Genomic DNA, 8,530 nt, shown 5'->3' on the forward strand with positions numbered 1-8,530 from the left:
TCCATGCTACTCAGAATGATAAAAGATGGGCTGATGGTTTCTTTAAAAAGCTGATATTCAGAAGTAGGTAAGATATCTGATTGTTTGAATGAAAATTGCTGAATGAACTTCATAGGCTCATTTGAGTGTTTGGCTTCCAGTTAGTGGGCTGTTTAGGAAATATTAGGAGGTATGGCTTTGTTGAAGGAGATGTGTTTCTGGGATTGAGCTTTGAGGTTTCAAAAGCCCAAGCAACCAGGTCTACCCCACTTTCTCTCTCTCTCTCTCTCTGTTTCCCTTTCCTCCCTCTCTGAGTTCTGCCTTCTGATGAGGATCTAGCTCTTAGCTACTTTTCTACACAATGCCTGCTCACCCACCTGCCTGCCTGCTGTCATGCGCCCTGCCATGATGGTCATAGACTCGTCTTCTGAAACTATAAGCACGCTCCCAAGTAAATGCTTTCTTTTGTAAGTTGCCTTGGTCATGGCAATAGAACAGTAACTAAAACTAGATAGATAGATAGATAGATAGATAGATAGATAGATAGATAGATAGATAGACTAGTTATATAGATTCATAGATACATAATTCATAGATAGATACAGATATATAGGCAATTAAGTAAACTACCCTTCAAAATCAAAACTACTACTTATGAACTAGGTGAATGAATTCATCATGGGCCTTTCAGTGATGCTATAACTCATCTCCACTGCTCCTTCCTTCCCTGTATCTTCTTTCTATGAATCCAGTGAATGGCAAAATCCATACTGAGTCCCTTTTTCTAATCTGCATTAACAAGTATCTGAGACATTAATAATTTTCAACACATTTATTTTAAAAAATGAATGGGTGGGTGACTGGATGGACAGATGGAAATAATGGTGGATATATTGATATAAGACACATTGTTGAAGTATTCTCCCCTCTCAGAAGATTCTTCTTTACTGACTTTGTACAGTCACCTCCAGCCTGTTCTATAACCATGCACTGTGAGACTAGAGATCTGGTCAACCTCCTAGGTACAGTCACGTGCATTTGTAAGCAAGAGTCAGTACTACTTCCCTAGGCTACAAAGCATCACTTATAAGAAGTGATTACATCTATTAAACAATAAGGATTCTAGGCATTTATTGGCTGTATGGATAACAAAACATATACAGTAGATCAAGTAAGGAATGACCCTACTGTGTGATAGATAGGGAGTTATACTGTCCAGTGAGTCAGTCATTGCTTATTATAACCATTAAGGACATTAACATTTCTAATCAACTTCAATATTAATTATGTGTAACCCAGGAATGCAAAAATGACATAGGGAATACTAATGTACATATGAACACCCCATCTTTAGTTAAGGAGCCGAATTCCTGCACAAAGATTGCACTCTGCCACAGCTATAAATGGACTGCTAATCAGAAAGGCCCCAGGACAAGGGTAAGTGGGATAAATTCCTATTTACCGAATTAATATTACTGGATCCCAGGGTACACTTCTCTTAGGAAGCTCTTCTGGCATTCTGCTTTGGGATTTTTATCTGACTCTGTTCTGAGACTGGGGATTTGGGGCCTATATTAATTTTAGATGCAATCTGTGGAGATTAGTCAGTTCTAGGGACTCTAATGTAGTAGTTGAAACCATTTTCAGGAGCAGAAGTGAGCTCTTATCTGATGCATGCTCTTCAGTATGAATTCCACCTTCACATTCTATGCTAAGGACGAGCATGATTAATTCATTACCCAAGATCACAGCAGTATGCAGAAAGCTACCTGGAGGCACTTCTTTTGGTGTGAAATATTAAAGATTCAACATTTATATCAGTACGCCTAATTCATATTCCTGAGCCTGTGGGCTGAGAGAGGAACTTAGAAATATGCAATCTCTCTCCTTTTTCTAACCACAAGTTTGTTAAAATGTTTAAGAGGATTACTGCTGATTATCGCTTTAACTACCTCTCTGAGAAGAACAAGGAAGAGTCCATCCAGGAAAAGCCAAGGCACAAGATATAAAAGCCAGTGTGCCTCATTTCTTAGAAAAAGAATGGTTAAGAGTGGGTTTTGACCACAGAAAAACACACATGGTATGCACTCATTGATAAGTGGCTATTAGCCCAAATGCTTGAATTACCCTAGATGCCTAGAACAAATGAAAAATCTAGACGGATGATCAAAATGTGAATGCTTCACTCCTTCTTTAAAAGGGGAACAAGAATACACTTGGCAGGGAATAGAGAGGCAAAGATTAAAACAGACACAGAAGGAACACCCATTCAGAGCCTGCCCCACATGTGGCCCATGCATATACAGCCATCCAATTAGACAAGATGGATGAAGCAAAGAAGTGCAGAAGTGTAGATCGCTCCTGAGAGACACAGCCAGAATACAGCAAACACAGAGGCGAATGCCAGCAGCAAACCACTGAACTGAGAATAGGACTCCCGTTGAAGGAATCAGAGAAAGAACTGGAAGAGCTTGAAGGGGCTCGAGACCCCATATGTACAACAATGCCAAGCAACCAGAGCTTCCAGAGACTAAGCCACTACCTAAAGACTATACATGGACTGACCCTAGACTCTGACCTCATAGGTAGCAATGAATATCCTAGTAAGAGCACCAGTGGAAGGGGAAGCCCTGGGTCCTGCTAAGACTGAACCCCAGTGAACTAGATTGTTGGGGAGGCGGCAAGGGGGAGGATGGGAGGGAACACCATAAAAAAAAGGGAGGGGGGAGGGGATGTTCTGCCGGAAAGCTGGGAAAGGGAATAACACTTGAAATGTATATAAGAAATTCTCAAGTTAAAAAAAAAAAAAAAAAAAAAAAAAAAAGAGTGGGTTTTGACAATAGTCTACATCATGTTACCAAAATGATGATAGCAATTAAGAGCTTTACTGGAAGAGAGAATGGCTAATCCTATATGATCCTAATAACTAAAATATAAATCTCAGAATGACTAAATATAAGAATACTCTCTCTTGTCAGTCATTTGCTAATCAAGGTTGTAAAGTTTGATCATGTGACCAGTATATCTTTTACATGTGTATTTATCTTTTACGTGTGTGTGTGTGTGTGTGTGTGTGTGTGTGTGTGTGTGTGTGTGTGTAGTATACATGCATGTTTGTATGCATGGGCACAGATATTTGGCTAGATTGATACTGGGAGTCTTTCTCAACCATTCTCCACCTGAGGTATTCATTGAAGCAGGGTCTCTTGATTCATCCCAGATCTCAGCAACAGGGCTAGTCTGGCCAGCCAGCTTGCTCCAAGATCTCCTGTCTCTCCTTCTAAGCACTAAAGTGACAGGTACCCTGCCATGCCCACCTGACAATTACAGTGCCTTTGGGTTTCACTGCTGTGAAAAGACATCATGACCATGACAACTCTGATAAAGAACAACATTTCAAAGGGGTTAATCCATTATCATCATAGTGGGAAGCACGGCAGCATCTGGGCAGACATGGTGCTGAGGAAGGAACTGAGAGTTCTCTTCTTGATCCAAAGGTAGCCAGAAGGGACTGTATTCCACAAGCAGCCAGAAGAAGGGTCTCTTATGCACGGGGTGGAGCTTGAGTCTAAGAGACATCAAAGCCCAATCACACAGTGACACACTTCCTCCAACAAAGCCATGCCTATTCCAAGAAAACCATATCTACTAATAATGCCACTTCCCATGGGCTAAGCATATTGAAACTACCACACACAGACTCTTGGAACCTAGACTCTAGGCCTCATGGTTACACAGCATAAGGGAGGATTTATCTGTGCATATGTTCTCTGATGAGGCTAGCCATGGAGTCATCAACCCAGCCCTAGAATGTATTTATGTAAGAATGCAATTGACTTCTTCCTCTCCCTTCTCTCTCTCTCTCTCTCTCTCTCTCTCTCTCTCTCTCTCTCTCTCTCTCTCTCTGTGTGTGTGTGTGTGTGTGTGTGTGTGTGTGTGTGTGTGTGTGTGTGTGTGTTTCTTCCCCTTCCCTCTGCCTTTCTTCTCATGGAGACTTCCCTGGCATCCTTCCTTGGGACCAGCGAACCTACCCAAGAGTGTCTTCCCAATAAACCTACCTTTATACACTTTAAAGAAAAAAGAATGCAATTGAAATTTAGCACCACTCCAAGTAAAAATGATGTTATAATATGAAAACTCAATTTAGCTATGAAAAGTTTCCAAATTCTTTCCTTTATACCAGTGTGCACTAAAGAGGGCCTGGGTTACTGAGCTGACTTTTTGAAAGGCCAGTGTGATAAAAATGGTCGTTTGCTTTCTGTCGCTGTGATAAAGCAACTTGGTGAAGAGAGTTACTATCTGTTGATGAGGGATGTCAGTACAGGAACTCCAGCAGGTAAGAAGTTGAAGCAGATAGCCTAGAGGAATCCCTACTGGCTAGTTCACTTGACTTGCTCTATTAGCTTTCCTACAGGTCAATCTAATTGAGGATGCATCCCAGTTGAGACTTCTTCAGAAAGTTCTTGGCTGTGTCAGATTGACAACTAAAGTTAGTGAGGGGCATAGTCTTATTGTCACCTGTCTGTGAGCATAAAGGAATATAACTGAATATGTAATGTTGTTCTCTCCTTCTTAAAAACTATGAAATATACATAGGGAGGAATTTATAGAATATATTTACCAGTATTGAGAGTAGCTTTAACAAACATTTATTTCTATATCCATTCAAGAAAGAGAACCATACCAGCCTCTACCAGTAAACACATGCTCCAAGAGTGTCCCTCTAAAAGTTCATGTCCTGCAATTTTCACCCTCAGTGTGATGATATTGAGAGGGGTGGAACTGCAAAGAGCTGGGATCTACCTGAAGGTAGTTTGGTTGCAGAGTTAAGGCCCTTAGAAGGGGTTGATGCTCTCTCTTAGAGTAGACGAGTTGCTTAACTTGGCATTGGGGCACATGTCTGTCATCCCAGCACTTGACAGATAGAAATTAGAGACTCAAAAGTTCAAGGCTATCCTAGGCTACATGAGACCTAGTTTCAAACATAACTATTAATGGTTTATAAATGTCTTAATGTGGGTATAAATCAAGTTGAATAATCTCACTTCAGTCTTTCTCACTTCTTGTCTTGGTGTCCACAGAGCTAGAGAAAATGAATGATCAATTCCAACAGAAACCAAATTCACCTGTCCTCTGCCATTTGATTCCGTCTTAACACCCAATAGATCAGACAGTGCCAAGCCATATGTGTGACTGATCCTGCTTTTCTTAGCCCAACAATTCAAATATTTGTCTCTTTTAGATGCATACTCAGAGGCACACCCACTATCGAATATAATCCCCAGTCATCTTATACATCAGCCATCATAAATATCATGTGAATGCTAGACAGCACCTATCCGGTAATGTGGGAAGAGTTATTAAAAATAACTACACACACAAAATGTTTATGTGGGGAAATTCAGTGAAAATACTTTTCCCTAAAGGGAAATTTTCTTCTCTAAATAAGAGAGATGGAGCATAAAATATTCTTCTAACTTTTCTTAATAAAAGTGGCTTTTTAAAAATAAATTCTCAGAAAGGTTGATGTTTTATAAATACAAGTGCACACAAGGATTTCAGCATATAACATCAGTCAAAAGCTTATAGATCTCACATGCACTTAATCTAGACACAAACTCTATAAATCAGCGTGAGGAGGTTATTTAGTTGTTTTCTAATAGAAAGCTCTACAATGTGTTTGGGTCACTGCTAGCCCCCATCAAAAACCTCCACTTCTATGAGCTGCAAGTTACTTGGAACATGATTGGGTAAAAAGTATCTCAGCCCAGTGGTTCTCAACCTTCCTAATGCTGTGACCCTTTTATACAGTTCCTCATGTTGTGCTGAACCATAAAATTATTTTCATTGCTACTTCATAACTATAATTTTGCTACTGTTATGAATTGTAGTATAAATATCCGTGTTTTCTGATGGTCTTAGGCAACCCTGTGAAAGGGTCTTTGATTCCCCCACAAAGGGGTCACAATCCATAGATTGAGAACTATTGTCCTGGCCTGTGAACCTGAGGTCAAAGAGATAACTCCTGTCACCTTACACAAGTCAGCTAAAATGCCAGAACTTCAGCTTTCTCCTGGATAAAAGAGACTGTTCAGATGGAATTGTTTTAAATTACCTAAATCAATGTCTTAATCCTTCTTTGAAAGCTGAAATATCTTAGGTAAGTTGACTTTGCTATGAAAATGAGAGATCCCAACCTACAGGAAATTATGCAGTAGACCAATGCTACATTAATGTTCTTTGCTTTCTTTTTAAAAAAATTACATTGATTATTTAATCAAATGTTAGTTTTATTGGTCATTCCTAGAAAGTGGGTGATGAGTTGGTACCAACTCCAGCCTTGTTCAGCAGGCCTTGGTATGTGTTTACCAACTGCTCTTCACTGTATATAAATAATTAGTTAAGCTTTATCAGATCCTCAGGGTAATTTGTCAAAATAATGTGTGTTTTCTATTTCAGTGTTAACTTCCCTTACATATTATTCATAGATTATTAACTTTGTATAAACAGCTCAGGGAAAACAGTTCAGTGAGATTTGTTTGTTTTTTAACATTTTAATGGGGCAAGAAAAAGTGATCTTAAATTACTGAGCAATTATACAGTCCACAAAGTTAAGAACATAATTTTTTTTTATTTCTTTTGCTCCCTAGCCATTAGGTAATTGGTTTTGGCAGATTCAGATTTGTCACGTTTATACCGTGATGTAACTCCCTCATCACATGTCCAAATTAACAGCGCCAACTTATTATGGACTAGAACCCACCCATCCCCCACCAAAGTATGAGCCAAAATAAACATTTTTTCTTTCTTTCTTTCTTTCTTTCTTTCTTTCTTCCATTGTTGTTGTTGTTGTTGTTGTTGTTGTTGTTGTAACACTTTATTCAGAGGCTGGGGAAGTCCACACTGTCTTCTATCCTCTGCAGGACAGACCTTAGAGATCTCTCTGTCACTAAGAGCTCTTTTCCCTTTCTTAAAAAAAGTATTTAAAAAATGACAAGAGAAAGTATTGTTTAATCAATTACAAATTATGAATTTTAGGAAAAAATATTGTAAGCCCAAGACAAGAATATAGAAATGGATAACATTTATTTAAGAGTCTCCTCCGATTAGAAGAAGAGGAAGAAGAAGAGGAACAGGAGGAACAGGAAGAAGAGGAAGGGGAGACGGAAGAGGAGGAGTAGGAGAAGGAGGAGGAGGAAGAGGAGGAGGAGTAGGAGGAGGAGGAGGAGGAGAAGGAGGAGAAGGAGGAGGAGGAGAAACCAAAAAACCAAAACCCCATGCCATGTCTACTCTAAATCATTACAGTAATGGTTTCTAGGTCTCTAGCCTTTCAGATATCTTAGGACCAACTTAATTGGGAGAACCTTGGAAGGTGTGATTTTAATCTAACTGAAATATTCAATTACCCTTTTTCCTCCTTGAGAATTTCGGTGTAGGCATCACATGCTTTGGGGACAGGAACATGGCAGCTCAAATAGTAATGAAGATCTGCGTTTATGCTACGCTTTTATGCTACACTTGTAGCTTTGTGGGGGACAGGGGAGATCAAGATGTGTTTTCTCAGTTGAATGTGGGCAAGCGAGTCCCGGACATGGTTGAAACCTCAGCAAACACTGGGTAAAAAGTAAGGGGGAGATATGACATGGTATGAAATGGAATGGTGTGGCATAATGTGACATGACATGGCCTTATGATATATATATGATATGATATGATATGATATGGTATGGTATGGTATGATATGATATGATATGATATGATATGATATGATATGATATGATATGATATTTCAGGCATGTGTATTTATTTGGATAGAGATCTCTAGAATTTACAAAAATATAATCCAGAGAGTATATGAAATTTGTGATCAAAGACGAGCTGTGAAATTACATTGTATTTGTAGTGATTTGGACAGGAACATTCAGGACCTCAACAGTGGAATTGCCCATAGGTTTAAACAGAAGAAACCAATGCCAAGAAGTGTCCACACTCCAGTGACAGTACAAACCACACAAAACAGTCGGTGGCATTTCGGCTTTCCTCACAGCCCTCAGATGCTCTAAAGATTTCCTCTTTTGTGGTGACTTAAAGAGGAAGGCAAGTATCTGGCTTCAGATCTAAAAGTTTAAGCTGTGTGTTCCCCCAGACATATTTTCCTATGGAAAGGGATGCCATCTATTTTATAAATTGAGGTTTCGTGTCACATAAATAATTCATAAGGCTGCCTAAGATGCGCCCATGTGAGATGGGGTTTACAGGTAAGGCCAGCGATAACCCCGTGCGCCCTGCGAGCACACCACCCCTGCTACGCAAACAGATTGATCACTGGATTATTCTGCTCCACCATTTCCTCAGAGGACTATAACGGGCACTTCTTTTTTTAAATTATTTGGACAAGTGGGTTCTACAAAAGGAAAAAAGCAGCAAGTCAAAGAGCCTTTAGGAAAATGATCATTAATTTCTTGGGGGTAGTTCTTACAGGTTAAACCAGGTTACTACTTTTAGGAGCAGAGGACACCTCTCTCTTCTTCAACTAACACATAGGTTTGAG

Source organism: Rattus rattus, chromosome 2 (assembly GCF_011064425.1).
Source record: "Rattus rattus isolate New Zealand chromosome 2, Rrattus_CSIRO_v1, whole genome shotgun sequence".
Lineage (NCBI taxonomy): Eukaryota > Metazoa > Chordata > Mammalia > Rodentia > Muridae > Rattus > Rattus rattus.